We start from the raw sequence: 15,877 nt of genomic DNA, 5'->3' as shown, positions 1-15,877 counted from the left end.
TAGGCAGCAGTACATCAGACCTAAGCTTGGGGGCCATTTTAAACAGTGAAATCACCAGGAAAAAGGTAATAAATAGCTTGCAAAGTGCAAGCTTTTCTTCAGAAAGCAGAGAATCACCTTATTCAACTTCAACTGGGAACACGCACATTGGGTGACTCAAAATTTTTGCCACTCTGTGTATGTGCATGTCTGTGAATGAATGGGATTACTGAGTTTAGGGTTACAAATAAATTTTAGCAAGCGAGTAAATTTACAAATATGGAATCTATGAATAACGAGAATAAATTCTAATTGGTGAGGGGGATTTTCTCTTTAAAAGTCCTCTAGCTAATAAATGAATAAGAAATGACAACTAAATTATAACCATTACACAACTCTTAGTAAATTAATGGACTAGGCAAGGATCATCAATGACTGCTAACATTCCAAAAAGAAAGACAACCTTTGATCTTCCCAATGGAAGAAAAAATAATTGAAACTGAATCTGATCAAACCTCTACATCTCACTACCAATTTAGAGGAAAGACATGGGACAATGTTTTCACTCTTTAACATTAAGATACTCCATTTGTTAATCTGATGTCCTCAAGGAAAAGAGTGATTTTATTCAATTCTGTCTCCCTAATATCTACTATAACACATAGCAGTCAACACTGATTAAAAGTTTCTTAAATAAATAAGTGAATAAATGAATGAATGAATGAATGAACAACCTCTTAGAAATTTCAGAATGTTAATGTACATGATCATCACTTTTTCAAATAAAAGAGGAAAGAGAAAGTTATGGGCAGGCAGGCAATTCATAGCTCTAAGAGATACTACAGGTGGAATAACACTCCACAAATCAAAGGTCATTTACACAGTGATTTCAACTCTTCAAAACAAAGCTATGAGCCAGAAGAAAAAGAAATTCACTAAAGGAGATCACAAAATGCATATTCTCTTCATTAAACAATAAGAGCCTCTAAATTCCACTTGAGTCAGATACTTTCATTTTTAAATAATTCTAGTAAGTTTATAATAGAATACAAATTAAAAGGGAAAAACTGAAGTGACTAGTAAAATTATGACTGAGAACAAGGAAGACAAACAACTTTATCCTCATCAATAGATTTATAGACATCTCTGCATAACAGCACTTTATAGCTGAGGTTCAGAATGAGAGCCCTAAACTAACAAGACAAGACTTGAATATGTTTAGAAAACACGGAGAAAACAGTACTACTTTGTAAAGTTTGTCATTAAAAGAAAAAAACCTAAAATAAAATATATTTTGGTAAAAGGGTATGCTTCAGTATTTCTAATTTATCTATCAGGTCATTCCCTTTAATGCTAACTAAATGAGAAAGTACATCCAGAAAAGTCAGTGGTTGTATCACACATGGTTCTCATAACAAAGTTATATTCGTTCTTCTCAACTACAGTGAAATAGTCTAACTTACAAAAATATATAACTACTAATATATAGCCTAGTATATGCAAAGGCCACAAATTTAAAAGACTTATTTGAGAGTAATGATGTTTGGGTAAGTATGTGTCAACTCTCCTCATAGAACAGACTTAGTAGTATAACTGATTGTAAATTATAAATAAGTTAACAACTTCAAAATTGTAGAATGAAACGTGCAACAGATGATAGAAACAAGCTGAAAGTACTACTACTGCTCTGGAGATAGGACTTCCTTCTGCCCAGCTAAATCAAAAGACTTCTTCCTCCAAACTACGAAAGCCTTAAGATAGAGAATTGACCCAAAGGTACCTTAAACCCCAATATGAACACAAGGTTTTAAAAGCCTAGTTTTTCTTATAGAGATCAGGGCTACATTACTTGAACAAGAAATAATAGTTCCAGAACACAATGAAGATTGCATTCATTGAAAAATGAGGCTCCCGTAAGTCACTATTTCTAAATGACAGAGCTATAGCAATGAAAATATCACATTCAGGATATTACTGTCCCAATATTGCTAGTGTGCAATCAAGCTAACAAATCAAAGTGATTCAATACAGCCAACTTAAATTTTAGAACTGCTTACTACTAGAACTCTTCTATATTGCCAGTGGGAATAAAAATGGTACTGCCACTTTGAAAAATAGTTTGGCAGTTTCTTATAAAGTTAAACACACACTTGCCACATGACCCAACAATCCAAACTTCAGGATCGTACTCAAGGAAAAAAAAATTATGTTCATACACACACACACACACACACACACACACACACACACACACAAAACCTGTACATGAATGAAACATTTCTTAAAGGGCAAATAGATAAACGTGGTGAGGTACATCCATACAATGGAATATTGCTCAGCAGTAAAAAGAAACCACTGACACTCGCTACAATATAGATGATTCTCAAATGCATTCTGCAAAGTGAAAGAAGCCAGAATCAAAAGGTTATATAACACATGATTCAATTTATATGATACTCTAGAAAAAGCAAAATTATAGAAAGAGAAAACAAATCAGTGGCTGCTAGGAGTGGGAAAAGTTGACTGCAAGGGGAATTTTAAGGGGTGATAGAACTGTTTTATGTTTTGTTTACTGGCAGAGTGAATTTTAGAGAGAAAAACTATTTAATATAAAAATATCTTAAAATCATAACTAATTGAAATGCTAAAAAAAAAAAAAGAATATTTCCTTTAACAAAACTATCTGGCCACCCACTAATACATTTAATTTTAATTTTAACTTCTGCCATTTAAAAAAAAATTTATTTCTAGGCTGGTGGCTCATGCCTGTCATCCCAACACCTTGGGAGGCCAGAGTAGGAGGATCACTTGAGGCCAGTTCAGGACCAGCCTGGGCAATATACCAAGACCCTGTGTCTACAAAAAATAATAATAACAAATAAATTAAATAAAATTAGTCAGGCATAGTGGCGTATGCTTGTAGTCCTGGCAACGTGGGGGGCTGAGGTGGGAGTATCACCTGAGCCCAGCAGTTTGAGGCTGCAGGGAGCCATGATTATGCCACTGCACTCTCGCCTGGGCAACAGAGTGAGACGCTATCTCTAAAAATAAAATGAAAAATATTTCTATAAAGTATTTCTACTTTTTTTTTTTTTTTTTGAGATGGAGTCTCGCTCTGTCGCCCAGGCTGGAATGCTGTGGTGCGATCTTGGCTCACTGCAAGCTCCGCCTCCTGGGTTCACGCCATTCTCCTGCCTCAGGCTCCCAAGCAGCTGGGACTACAGGCGCCCGCCACCACACCCGACTAATTTTTTTTTTTGTATTTTTAGTAGAGACGGGGTTTCACCGTGTTAGCCAGGACAGTCTCAATCTCCTGACCTTGTGATCCACCCGCCTCAGCCTCCCAAAGTGCTGGGATTACAGGCGTGAGCCACCGTGCCCAGCATTTCTACTTTTATGCCTGAGCAGCTAAGTCAGATGCTTGTGTTTATTATTTTATTTAAACTGGAAACACTTTGTGTGTTTGAGATTGTCTCATACAACTGTAAAAATGCAAACTGCCAGGCACGGTGGCTCACGCCTGTAATCCCAACACTTTGGGAGGCCAAGGTGGGCAGATCGCTTGAGGTCAGGAGGTTGAGTTGCCTGGTCAACATGATGAAAACACAAAAACTAGCTGGGCATGGTGGCACACGCCTATAATCCCAGCTACTTGAGAGGCTGAGACAGGAGAAGTGCTTGAACCCAGAGATGGAGGTTGTAGTAAGCTGAGATCGCACCATTGCACTCCAACCTGGGCGACAGTGAGACTCTGTCCCAAAAAAAAAAAAAAAAAAAAAGAAAATGCAAACAACTGGTGTAGGATAAGCTTGGTGCCTTGCAAGGCGTTTAATCAAGGTTCTCCCATGTTAACATTCTCCCTGATTTAAAAAAAAAAAAGACAGAAACAATCCATTCAACAAATAAGTGATCATTAAAGACCTATTATGTGCTAAAGGCAGGAAATACAAATGGCAAACAAGACAACCTATCTGACATCACATAGGTTAAATGAGCAACAACAGAAAATATGATACGAACTACAATAAAATTATAGTGCTTTCGGAGCACAAAGCCAGTGCATATAACTTAACTGTGTAAGTTTTAAATCTTATTCTTGAGGTGGAGAAGAATGGCTACCTATAAGGTTCACATGCTCCTATTAAGATCTAGAGAGTGCCTGGTATCTTGCTGAACTTGAAAACACAGCTTAAAAAGCATACAACACCACTGTTCCCCCCCCACCCATTATCCTTCAGTGTTTAAGGATGGAAAGAAAGCAGAGACCACATACACAGAACACTGACTCTGCACAAGAAGTACAATAACCATTCCCTTAAAACAAGGTCCTCTTTAGGGAACTATAATACTGAAATATACAGATTTATTTGTCACCTTTCTGGGAGGCAGAAAATTTTTCTGATACAGAATACCATAACTATAAGTTTTTCTTCTCGAGGAATATTATCTTACAGTGGGGGAGGAGGAGGAAGACGAAAAGAAACGAGAAGAACCATAAAGTACGGGAATAGGAACTGGAGGCAAAAAATAAGAATAAGCCAAAGCAGATATAAATATATTTGAAATGAAGTCTTAAAAACAAATTAAGGAGTTTAAGGAAACTAAAACAGAGGCATTGCAACCACACCCCTGCTTCTTTCTATTATTAAAAAAGTAAGCCAAGATATGTAAAAGAGAGGGCTGCCTGTAGGCGCTTTGGCATGAAGTTATCATGTGCAAAGGTAAAATTATGTAACCCCAAGGACCAAAAAGAGTGTTTGATGAATACTCAGTTATGCCAAAGTTACCCAAAACATTTTCTGTCTCAAGCATCCTAATTACACAACGCTTCTGGAACTACAGTGGGACCCACAGGACCAGAGTTAATAACTTAGTATCAAAAACCCAGGAGAGCTTTCAACACCTGTTAAAGAAACTAACACAGATTCAAATAAAATGCCACTCTGCATTTACATATTTACAAGAAAAAAGGCATAAGAAATTTACTAGCACCTTACTGAAACTCCACCTCAGAGAAGTAAGATATGGAGTAGTTTCTATTAAGGGGTTGCTGCAGGTCCATAGTTCGTTTTCCAGCATTCTCGCAGTCAAACATGTCTTAGAATTCAGAATGTCTGGAGATTTTTGACAGGTGATATAGTGGGTATACACCATATATTTAACAACACCTCTAGAGAAGGCTGGGATAGTACAGAGAAGCCTAGGACAGCACACTATAATCAAACATTTGCTATTTCCACAATGAAACCTTTAAATATATGAAATAAAGAGAACAGTTCAGAACAGATTTTGTGAAAAAATCAATTTGTACTAAACACACAGAAAAAGTTTTGGTTTTCAGAGTGCTGTGGATGTTAGAACTGTTGAAAAGGAACTATGGTCCTATAGAACAGTACTCATTACTCTTTATCATGTACCAATTTTACTGTGGTATTTTGGTGAATCCAGAATAATTCTAAAAGTCTCCTACTGGTTCACACAACATGTCCTCTAAACCCTACCCAGTGCTAAATTTCTGTACCACATTCTCCTATCAGGGCAGTTTTCAGCAATCTAACCCTTGCAATTTATAGAACTGCCAAATCCAATTTTGCCACCACACAAAAAAAGTTCACTGAATTGAATATATTGAACTCATCCTAAAATGGCTTGCTCTCATTTTGTCACAGAAAAAAACACTGTAACTGCTGAGGGTGTTCCTGACCCAGGAAGCAACATCAAATCAGTCACTAAAAGGACCCTAATTTTGTCCTAAATATCGAGATGCAATAACCCTATAAAACCCTATTATCATACTGTATTTATGTGTATACATTTCCAGACTACATGCAATATAAACAATATAAACTATATGCAATAAACACAATATACTATAAGGCAAAATATTTTCACTGAGTGGGAAAAAACAGAGACCGTTCCTCATCAACAGTGGTATAAAAAAGAAGAAAGCAGTAGAAGTGCAGTTATACTAAATAATCCTTGAAGTCCCTTCTATCCTGATGTTCCATAAAAAATACAACTCAATGATATTGTAAATATGATAAATATAACCTAAAATGAATAACTTTTTATTAGTAACACTTCTTGCCCTCTTATAATTTATAATAACTTTAAAGATATCACTTAGGTCTCCAAAGATTTCCAGAAACAACTGAATTGATGCCTTATTTTTGATAAATTTCCCCGTAACAAACTTTCCAAGCTTTAGAAATCCTCTAACTTTGGTGTTATACTTAATCAAAGACTGCTAACGAGCAATGAATATAGGGGCCTCACTAAGGATGCTAAGTACAATTGACCCTCGTTATCTATGGGCTCCTCATCCTTGGATTCAACCAACCGCAGATAGAGATAGTCAGGAAAAAAAAAAAGCATCTGTACTAAACATGCACAGACTTTTTTTTTTTATCATTATTCCCTAAACAATACTTCATAACAACTATTTACATAGCACTTACATTGTATTAGGTATTACAAGTAATCTAGGAATAACCTAAAGAATAGGGGAAGGTGTCAAAGGTTACAGGCAAACACTGTGACATTTTATATCAGGTACTTGACCACACCCTTGGATTTCTTTTTTTTTTTTTTGAGACAGAATCTCGCTCTGTCGCCTAGGCTGGAATGCAATGGCGTCATCTCCGCTCACTGCAACCTTTACCTCCCAGGTTCAAGCGATTCTCCTGCCTCAGCCTCCCAAGTAGCTGGGACTACAGGCATGTGCCACCACGCCCGGCTAATTTTTTGTATTTTTAGTAGAGACAGTGTTTCACCGTGTTAGCCAGATAGTTTCAACCTCCTGACCTCGTGATCCGCCTGCCTCTACCTCCCAAAGTGCTGGGATGAAACACAGCGCCCAGCCCATCCTTGAATTTTGATAGCCATGAGGGGTCCTGGAGCCAATCTGAGGAACTGTATGAAGCTATGAACAGAAGCCACTACTTGATTCTCTTGCTAATATTTTCTTTGCATTTTCTTCTGTGTCATCTTCATACCTCCACCCCAAATTTTAAAAAGGCAGTTGGAAAATAACAGGAAGTCATTTTTTTAAAGGGCTAAGAGGAGAGTGTAAAAGGAAGGAGAAATTCGTTATTTTCAACCCTGCAGGACACTGGGATCGTCTGTAGAAATCCTAAAATGTATCAATGCCCTAGCCCTTTACAGGCCCTACTGATTATTTATGGAATATAAATTAGCATGGGTAGGATCCCAACATCTGTCTTTTTTTTTAAGCTCCCAAGAAAACTGTAATATGAAGTCGGGCCAAGAACCACTAGTAAAAACTTTCTCCACAAACCCTTCCCTCCTCTCATCTATTTAGTTAAATGTTAGCATTCCTAGCCCATAGCAAGGACTGCAGGAACTATCTTTAAAATTGTCCATTTTTCTTCTTTCATTTACTCTGTCACAGAAGAAAAATTACTAATTTTCAACTGGAAATTTTTAAACAAGTGTGTATAGTAAAATTAATTTTAGCTTATTGGATATTCTCATTCCCAAATGCTCAGGATTTCTTTTTCAGTCTTAAAAAAACCACCTTCATTAGTAGGGTATTAAGGTAAACAGCAAAGCATACAATAATAAGCAAACACACAATATGCATTCTAGTTATCAACTTTCAATAGATATCAGAAAATACTCAAAACAATTATCTTAAGGAGCTGATTATATTTTGATACTTTATTAACTACAAACATTTGCAGAATCTCAATTATATAAAGACACATCAGCAACAATATATCCTGATACTCATATGACAGAAAAAGTACTCAGTAAAGATCCTTTTTTTTAAATAAAAACTGGCATCACAAGATTCCACATCTTGTAAGATTTAAAGATTTACATTTTTGGAGTAGGGAGAGTCAGACTGCTGTCAGATTCCCTAAAATAAATGTAGAAAAGAAAATAATGTTTTGTAAAAAATATGCATCTATAAACACTTTTTTTTCAAGGTCATCTACAACTGATACCTACTAGTTTCATCTCCAAAACAATACTAGACTATTTTTGTACTCCAAATTAGAATTTTATTAAAAGATCCTGTAGTCATAAATTTGTGCACCCTAAGACTTACAGAATACGATAACTTTTCTCTCTTCTGTCCTGATTACCTAATATATTTGCCTGCCACTTGAAAGTATTCATTGCTAGAATATAAAATGAGTATTTCACAGAAATAGAAAATAAACATGACACAGACTGGGTGTAAAGAAAAAAAACATTTTCACTTCCGTTTTTACTAAAGGAAATTCTGAATATAATTTTAACTCTAATAAATCACAGTCTAATACACTGCCTAGTATACCACCTGAAGTCAAATCAAACAAATTAAAAAAAAATAACACAATAATTTCAAAATATTCAGAAGTCCACTAATTTTATAATGTATATTTGTACCAAAAGATATTATATGGCCAATTTCAACTTAAGATAAGTAATTTTAATAAATCCAATTTTAAACATAAAGAAATCTGCAAAGTATCAATACATTTGAGGCACACTTTATTCATGGTAACATACAAGGAAAGCAGTTATATATTAAAATCTAAACTGGTAGAAAACACATCCCACCCCAAGATTCTATTCTCCTCAAAAAAAAAAAAAAAAATACTGTTTTTTCTGATGGCAGAAATAATGCAGTGATAGCTGAAAACCCAAACAATATACAGAAGTATATGAAGTATAAAAATAAAAGTCATCCTAAATCTCACCATTTATAAACAACTGACATTAACATAAATATTCTTCCAGAAGATGGATGGATTTACTCCATACACTGACAACCCATACATATATGTATCTATGTATACATGTATAGTATTTATGCACACATATATTCCTTTCATTTACATATATTGACGGTAAAGAAATGTTTAAGATCATTTTCTTGAAAATAAAATAATAAATTGTCCCAAACAGTCTGCTTTTGCATTTTCATTTAAGCAGGCTAGGTTTAAGATTATTGTGTGGGTGTGTGTCTGCCTGTCTTTCTCTGTGATGTTGTCATTGTTGTTGACTGCTTGAGGCAAGCTGAAAAATTTTGTCTGTTTACTTATTTTACTGGAAAAAAAAGAAAGAAAACTTCTGGTTAAATTTTTCCAAAGCCTAAGAACACAGGTATCTGTACTAAAGGTGATTAGTTGACTGATTTACAGTGGTAGCCCACAGTCCTGAGCAAAACTATAAAGTAGACAAGATTATTATGGCCTCCTAATTCTTACTCAGAAAGAGCACTACACTAGTAATTAGGATATAAGAGTTCTACTAATCAGGTGTGTGGCTTAAGCATTTCAATCTTTCTATGATTCATTTTAATTCTAAAATTCTATGGTTCTTCCCTTCCTCCCCATTCCCTTACCAACTTCGCTTCTCTCAAAATATGTAAAAACCATCCTTTCCTTCAATCTCACTGGGATTCCAGGATTCAAAATAAATCCTTCTGCTCAAGAAAATCCCATTTCCTCAATGCACTTATTCTCCCCTAGATATGATAAGCAAAGTAATCAATGAAATCAAAGGTATAGGCAACTTCACAGTGAGGAAGGAAAGCAACAATGCAGAAAAAAATTTTAAAGAAGTTTATAGGAACAAACTTTTAACTTAAAATTAAATAGCTTCAAGAGTTTCATGGAAAAAAAATATAATCTTTCAACTTAACCACCTATTTTATTGACTCAAAGTTAGCCAATGAAAAAATAAAGTAGTGTTTTTAGCTCCTAAAATATTCAGACCCGGCCAGGCGCAGTGGCTCACGCCTGTAATCCAGCACTTTGGGAGACTGAGGCGGGCAGATCACCTGAGGTCAGGAGTTCAAGACCAGCCTGGCCAACATGGCAAAACCCCTTCTCTACTAAAAATACAACAATTAGCCAGGAAAGGTGGCAAGTGCCTGTAATCCCAGCTACTCAGGATGCTGAGGCAGGAGAATCACTTGAACCCAAGAGGCAGAGGTTGCAATGAACCAAGATCATGCCATTGCACTCCAGCCTGGGAAACAAGAGTAAAACTCCGTCTCAAAAAAAAAAAAAAGTAACTTGCCAGCCACAGTGACTCAAGCCCATAATCCCAGCACTTTGGGAGGCCAAGGCAGGCAGATCACTTGAGGCCACGAGTTCGAGACCAGACTGGCCAGCATGGAGAAACCTCATCTATACTAAAAATACAAAAATTGGCTGGGTGCAGTGGCATGCACGTGTAATCCCAGCTACTTGGGACGCTGAAGCACGAGAATCGCTTCAAAACAGGTAGACATAGCGGTCACTATTTATCATCTCTCTAACATCCATATCCCCCAAATTCTTCCTTCCCGCAATTTTTTAAAAATATCCTCCTTCTTCCATCTAACTCAGAAAAATGTGATCCCAACACCTATTGCAGAAGGTATCTCCTGATTAGTAGAAACCAACCATGATAACCTTACTTCCCTTGTGATAACTAGTTAGGATGTTCATGTGACCTAATTCTGGTCAATAAGATATGAAAAGAAAAGAATGTTGGTAAGGCTTATGCAAAAGATGTATTTGCTTTTCCAGAGACAGAGACAGAAAGAGAGAGAGAGAGATCCATTCCTTCCTCTGGCCAATGCATGTCTAGATGTGATCTTGCTGCTGGCCTTAGGATGACTTCAACACACAGAAGACACACAGCCAAGAAAATCACAGACGGGCAAACCAGAGCTCTCAAGTATTAGCTTGGAGCCACCCACCCTACCTTCATACTTCAATGTGCCATTTCAGCATCTACTGTAATTCAGCAAGCAATGTGGTTACACCAAAATAAATAGCATACCACATACACCACTCCTTCTCCAACCTGGACTTCCTGCTCTTTCAACTGAAAGTTCTTCTTTCCATTTGGACTGAGCTAGGCGAGATAGAGGCTCAAGTGCTCCTGGTATATATCAATGGTGTCACATTTCCTCCTCCAAAGAACAATCTCCTCTACCCCAGCATTCCTAATTGGATGGACATGTTGGAACTACAAGAAGGCTTACCCCTTCAACCCTGACAGTACATAAAAGTTGAAAGGTAGCTTACAAAATCAGATTAGGGACCATATTGGGAAATATGTGAGAACCATAGATTGATCACCTGACTAGATAAACAATTCACTCTAAGGAATGAACCTCTGGGAATAACAGAATCTTCCTTTTTTTTTTTTTTTCTTAAAGAGGATGCTATTAAATAAATCTCTAAGCAGTAGTGTAAAACTAGGAAAGATGATGTTTTAGAAGCAGATAACTTCTTTAATATATTACAATAGATGGTTCTGAAGTTAGCCTAAAAACGAAATTATTTCTCAACATCTACAAACTCTATACATTTTATTACAACTAAAACAAAAATGTCCATTCACAAGACAATCTTATAACACAGAGACATGGCCTTTTCTTCAAGTGTGGGTCTATTGATGAAAGTTCTATTTCATTTTTCTTGCAAAAACCACCCCCATAAAACAACACCTGTGATTTCCAGTTTCTGTTTCTTAAACACAGAAAGCCATTTTACAAACGGGAAAAATAATATTATTGCAGATTTTTTTAGATTGTTAGGTGTTTTTTTTTTTCCCTAATCATTTAAAATTATTTCACCCTCATCTATTTCAACCACAATTGATTTTGGCTACTCACTTGATTCCAAAGCAGCCAATTGGTTCTCACACAAACACCTTTTTATCTTCAGAGTTCACTGAATAATAATTCATTAAACTATGTGATTACAACATCAAGTGCCATAACAGTGTGTTGGGTACAAACGCAAATGTTTCTTGGTAAGTATACAGTAACTGGGGGAAATAAAAGTTCAAGATAAAACTAAAGAATAGTCTACTGTCATTCAATGTAGCATGAGCATCAGTCAGCAAATTCTACAGAGAGAATGAAGACTATCATTTATTTAATCTCACGAGTGGGTTAAGCAGAGGTCAGGTATGAGAGATTTTCCTGTAATAGGGTGTTCCCAAGAGTCCTTGCTTGTCTACCCACCAATCCACCCTCTAAAATTCTTATCAGCAACTTCTGAAATGAAGGACACATTTACACAGTGCCTACTATGTGGCAGGCATCACATAGTCCTTGGCACTTTACATGAATTTCCTCCATTTTGATGAAGAACATAATGGCGGAATAACAGGGTAACTCTCTTCCCTTTTTTTCCAAATGTAGCTAAAGAAAGTACTTCCAGATAACACAAAGTGATCTAAATAAATGTAATAAATTTGAATACAACTTCAACCTCGCATTACTACCCTAGAGAAAAACACATTAAACTTTGTATTTAAGAAAAAGAGTGTCATGAGATCATATCTCATTCCATTGAAAAGTTATGAAAAATGTGGACATGATTTAGCCGTGTGGACATAACTTACTCATAAATTTTCAATAAATTATAACTATGTAATATATCATTAGTAAACAAAGCGACCAAAAAAGTATGTCTTATCTCCCCAATACATAAACACTTCAATTATTGTTAAGAGTGATTTCTTATAACTAAGATGATAAGCACGAAGTGGCAGGACAGAGTATAACTGATCACTATGGTCTAACAACACATCAACACATACTTTCCTTAGGTTTCATAACAGAAGGGAAGCCCAAACATTTATAGTTGCTAAATCTCAGATTTCAGAGAGAGCTTAAAAAAAAGAAAGAAAAAATGTCTAACAGCAGCCTCCACCATGTCGCTAAAAGTTATACATTTCTACATTTATCTCTCATTCCATATTTCCTAAGCAGTTCAGATGCCCTTGAAAATCATTTCACATTATTGAAGCACATTTGATTTCTACACATTAAGAATCCAAGCATAGTTCTGTCCTGCAGATCAGCAAAAGGTGATGCTCTGAGGTACCTTAAATTACCAGAACCATACTGTCTGCACCTACAGGATCCCACAATTAAAGACAGATGCCTCAAAACTGCCGCTTCTGAAGAAATTACATCATAACCAACACTCAGACACATACTATCAATTAATACCACGAATTGCCAACCGCTTGAGAAAAGACCAAAAAAGGGATGAAGATGGAAGATAAGAAAAAATACATCATTGGTGGCTTAAGACTTTGAAGTCAGAAAAAAAAAAAACTGACTCAAATATGCACTCTGCTACTTCCAAGATATATCTTCAACACATTATTTAAACTCTAGAAGACTGTTTCCTGCTCTCAAAAATGAGGTTACACCACCTAACTCACAGAGTTGTCTTAATAGTATCATTTATGGCCTCTATACAAAGTAGGCACTTAATAAATTATAGGAGGTATTGTTGTTACTGGGAGGTTGAAGGGAACACAAATTCAGTTATAAGTCCTTTTTGAATACTAAGAGGGGAATAATTAGGAGAAAAAAAAAACTTCAAACAATTTTCCCTGTAACATGATTTTACATGCACTTATAAACTGATTTTTTTTTCTAAGCACTCCTTTGATAAAGATTAAGTGTGGGGTTACATTATTTTAGGGTCATCTAATATTTAAGATGACTTAAAAACCTCACACACATTAATCCGGAACTGTGAAAGTTTCTCATCTTATTATCCCTCTGTTACTATCAATTTTCTTCACGTACAGATTCTTTTATAATTACTTCATTAAAACCACTTTCTGTGAAAATATATATTCTTTACATTTCATCTCATCCACAGCAAATCTCACTATTGACAATAATATAACTATTCAATGACCTATATTTTGTTATTTAATACTTCAGCATTCCTTCTATTTAATTTGATACATCCTTTTGGGAAGCCCTTTGGAACAAAACAACCGCTTGTTCCATTCTGAAAAACATCTGAACCAATAAACTATACTAGAATAAGTCTACTCCCAGCATGGAGTGGATTGCAGGATGGATCAGAGGAGACATAGAGAAGTAACTGGAGAGCTTCTCATTTCTTCCTGAGTCACATTTTTACAGTCTGGATTGATTTCATGTATAACCAATTCCTAGATTACCAGACACACCCATATTCAAATGCAAATTAAGAAATATAACGAAACTATGTATAGATTGTTTTGGATTATATACTTTTCTGCTTTCCTTCAGTAGTGCCAATGACAGAAAATTGACTATTTTGTTATAACTTGTTTCCTTAAACTTACTATCCTTATTTGCCTACCTACTGTCAGCATACGATCTATACATTTGGACCTTCATGCCTCAAACTGACTCATCTTTAAATACAAGCTTAACTTCCATGGCCTGATCTCCACCTACTTTCATAGCTTCTCCCACAAAGACCTCCTGGCAAAACAGCCTTATGTCCAGTTCAACAAGCCCTATAACACAATCACATGCCTTTCCTCAGGCTGTTCCCTTCACCAAGAAAACTACCTCCACTATCACCCCCTCAGTCCCCATTTTGCCTATTAAACTATGTTAAGGCCCAGATGGAGTGTTACCAGCTCTACATTCATTCAAAATTTCCCAGTCAAAAATTAGTATCTCACACACACACACACCCCATGCTTCCAATACACCTCCAACAAAACCCACAAGAATCTGTGAATTACCTCTGTGTATGTCTGCTTCTCCCTTGAAGGCAGTACTGAGTCTTATTCATCTTCATATTCTACCCACTGTTCCATCCTTGCCACAGAGTAAAGGTGGTCCTGGTTGAATTAAACTATTCCTTGATTCCACTAATCCCAGTCCTTTATTTTCAAGGAAGTAATAAATGCCTTTCATGTGCTGAAGATTTTGTTAATATATTGTAAATCCTTGCTAAATCTAATGATGAAAATGTCAATAATTACATAACGCACTAATGTTTAAGCTCATGAATGGCAGAAGGGGGTGGATGACTATAATAAATCATCAGTAAAGACAATCGTTTCTCAAGATCCCCAAAAAAAGTCATTCATAACAACATTAAAATTAACCTTTCTCCATTCTAATAACTACTTCTACTTAATGCAAATTCAGAAATGCAAGTTCACATAAAGCAGAAGTGTCTGTACATTCTGCTAAGAATGTATGTCAATGCCATACAATGTATTGATAACATCTTTCTTCCAATGTCCATAAATGTAATTTTTATCTTTTATCTTTTGTGCAACTATAAAGGTAACTATACAAAATAAGAAGATAATTTATCTTAAGATACAACTGGAGCAAAGTTTGTAAACAATTACAAAATACACTAAGTACATCTCAAAAAAAAAAAAGAAAAGAAAGCTATTAAGAATGTCACACACCAGATCTGATTTTTTTGGTGAAAAATATTTTCTTAAACTAATTTCACATCTTTCTAATTCCACATTATTCTCACAATTTCTGTAATGTTTTTCTTCTAAATTTACGGGGAAAGCCAATATTCTTCAAAGAAACATCTTTAAAAAGAAACATCTTTAAAAAGTGTATAGTTTTCATTTTATATCCCATCTTATAGTTTGCCATCTCTCATATCTGTGGCCAAATGTCATTTGAATCGGTATAAGTAATTGCAAAAAGTAAAATAATGACTTATTTTCTTAATTCATTAAAAATAAGTACATTTTTAATTCTCCAATTTAAAGTAAATATTTTAATAGAACATTTAAAAGGGGCCACTGACCAGCCTGGGTGCTTACTACAAAAGAGTTAAAAGTAATTCACACAGTGTATCAACAGTAGCTGTCTGCCACACACACAGGCACACTCACTCTCTCCCCCATCTGAACTTTTCCTCCCTAAAACATGAGGTGGGAGAAGGGGAATGACCATGACACAGGCCTAACTGCCCCCACCCCACGAGTAGACACACATCTCCCTCCTCATCCTGCTAAAAAGAAATGTGGAGGCTGTGGACCAAGAGACCCGATGCTTCTCAGTGTCACTTCCCCTGCATGTGGGATAAACAAACAAACCGACACCATGAGAGTAACCATCAGAGTAATTTTGTTAACCTTTGACTAA

At 35.8% G+C, this 15,877-nt stretch overlaps 1 protein-coding gene across 5 annotated transcripts in view; it reads right to left on the bottom strand.

The window, feature by feature from the left end:
• Positions 1-15,877, bottom strand: part of CSNK1G3 (casein kinase 1 gamma 3) — a 104,673-nt gene that overhangs the window by 87,733 nt on the left and 1,063 nt on the right. The window lies entirely within an intron of this gene.

This window comes from Nomascus leucogenys, chromosome 2 (genome assembly GCF_006542625.1).
Source record: "Nomascus leucogenys isolate Asia chromosome 2, Asia_NLE_v1, whole genome shotgun sequence".
Lineage (NCBI taxonomy): Eukaryota > Metazoa > Chordata > Mammalia > Primates > Hylobatidae > Nomascus > Nomascus leucogenys.
This window is presented reverse-complemented; position numbering and strand designations above follow the sequence as displayed.